This window comes from Camelus ferus, chromosome 3 (genome assembly GCF_009834535.1).
Source record: "Camelus ferus isolate YT-003-E chromosome 3, BCGSAC_Cfer_1.0, whole genome shotgun sequence".
NCBI lineage: Eukaryota > Metazoa > Chordata > Mammalia > Artiodactyla > Camelidae > Camelus > Camelus ferus.
Genome location: NC_045698.1, coordinates 85603059 through 85605688, shown reverse-complemented (window position 1 = coordinate 85605688; position 2630 = coordinate 85603059).

Sequence of the window (2630 nt, the reverse complement as noted above, 5' to 3'; positions counted from 1 at the left end):
GTGAAATAAGTCAGACAAAGACAAATACTATATGTTTTCACTTATATGGGGAATCTGAAAAATAAACCAAATGAACTAATAGAACAAAACGAAAACAGACTCACAGATAAAGAGGACGAATTAGTGGTTAGCAGTGGGGAGAGGGGTGGAGGAAGGGAAAAATAGGGGGAGGCTACTAAGAGGTACAAACTACTAGGTATAAACTAACAAAGATACAAGGAGATAGTATACAGCACAGGGAATAGAGCCAATATTTTATAATAACTTAAGTATAATCTTAAATATATATACTTAAGTATAACATAAAAATATCAAATCAATGTTGTACACCTAAAACTAATATAATATTGTCAGTCAATTATATGTCAATAAAAAATAAAAATAATTTAATAAACTAATATGTTTTAAAAGTCAGTAAATCTCAGATTAGGTTTAAAAGTATAAAGTTATCTAAGGAATGGAAAATCATACCCCTCACCACACAACCTATCTCAAGAAAGAAAGTTTCAAGGTCAATAAACATGCTCAACTCCATGGAATCAAAACAATGAACAATATTTTGTTTTTCACTTGTTGGATGGGCAAATATTTTAAAGGATTGCCAATAGCAAGTACTGGTGAGGAAGTGGAGAGAAAAGTTCTTCCATGTGTTGCTGGGCGATGAGTTGTAAATGGAACAGCCACACTAGGAAGCCACTGACATCCAGTGAGAGTGAAAATACCCATACTCCATAATTCAGAGATTCCAGTTATTAATATACACCCAAGGGAATCTCTCCTGTATGTTATCAGGGATGTGAATTGGTATAATCTGGAGACATCTAGCAATACTTAGGTCATATACAAGGTTTGTACAAGGATGTACTTTTCAATGTTGTTTGTAATAGTGGAAAATGGGAAACTCCATAAATGCCCATCAACAACTAAACATGTACATAAAATGTGGTGTATAGTTGTCTGCTAGAATTCAACGTAGCAGATAAAAGAACAAAATCTACATACACCAACAAGGTTGAATTTTTTAAAAAAACATAGTGTGAGTTTAAAATAAAATGTGCAGAATTCAACACAAAGTATGACATCATTTGTGTACATTTCAAACCACAAAAATCCCACTGTATACTATTTAAGTGTGATGTGCATGTATGTAAAGGCAGACCAATAGATGAGAAAGGTACCAAACTCATGACAGTGGGTGCTTCAGGAAAGTCTGGAAGAGACAAGGAGTGTTGGTTAAGAGGATTTTAGCTCTATCTGTGATGTTTTATTTCTTCAAAAAAAGAGAAAGAGGATGAAAATATCAACAGTTATTAATTCTCGGTTATATGAATGTGTGTTTGTTATATCTGTGTATCCTTTCATTAAAAATTGTCAAAAGGAAAATATGTATAAGGTAAATTATAAAACAAAAAAGAAAACAATTCAGAATAATTCTGGCGTAAGAATTCATGAAGTTGTTCAATTGGTTTTGACAATAGTTTAAGTCTAGAGCCAAAGTATAATCCTAACCTAGGCAGAAGGTATGGAATTCTTTACAAGTTTGATGAAGGCAGAAAAAATGTAAGACATCTGGCTTAAGAAGGTACTGACAGAAGCTGATTCCTACATTCCCTCCTGATACAAAAACTCGCCTATCAAGAACGAGTTCAGCCATCTGTGCCCAGGGTTCCCTCTCCTTGCACCTTCTCAGGTGCTTCTCGGGAGCTTTCTCCTTCAGTTTCTCCTCTTTCCCTCCTGTGTTGTTAATCCCTCACATCCTACACAGGATCACGTCCATCAACCCACAAACATGCTCTGTGTCTTTCCCTTCGAAAAATCCTTCATTGATTCCAATTGGCCATCCAATAACAGCCTCATTTCTCTCTTTCCCTTCAGAGCCCACTGTTGTAAGCTTGTCTAAGCTTACTGTCTCTCCTCACCCCCTATTCACCATCCATGCCTCCCGTGACTCCATCCCTAACCTGCCATCAGAATGCTCTAGCTGCCACCCTCAGTGAACACTCTGTCTCCATCATGCATAACCTTCCCTGGTCATATTCAGTCCAATAGCTTACAAGTCACCTATATGCTGATAATAACCAAATGTTATCTACAGTCCAAAACCTTCATCTCCACAATTGTCTCATTCAGTCCAACAGCTTACAAATCCATCCCCAGATAAGTCTAACACGCAGCCAAGTTTGAGAACCACCGGCTTAAGGAAGATCACTGTTTCCCTAACTCTATCCTCATCTAATCAACTGCAGAGGCCTTCAGCATCTGCCCATTAAAAGTCACCCTGAAAATACTTTTAAATGCCAGTTCCCAAGCCATATTCTAGAGAGCTGAGCCAAAATCTCTGCAGATGCTTCCCAGGCATTGGTTGTTTAAAAGCCCCTCGGGTGATTCTAACATGCAGTCTGGGCTGAGAACTACTGGCCTGAAAGGTAGCAAAAACAGCAGAGATGTCTTTTGTTTATGGGGTGTTTGGGGATGTTTCATTACATGTTTATCCTCTTTGAGCATGTAAAACACAGAAATGAGGAATACTCCACTCAGTATCTGTGCTCACTCTGTAATGGAATCCTTTCAGTGCTGACATCAAGGCAGACTCAACGCCAGAGATCACCCATTATTGGCATCTGAAAAAA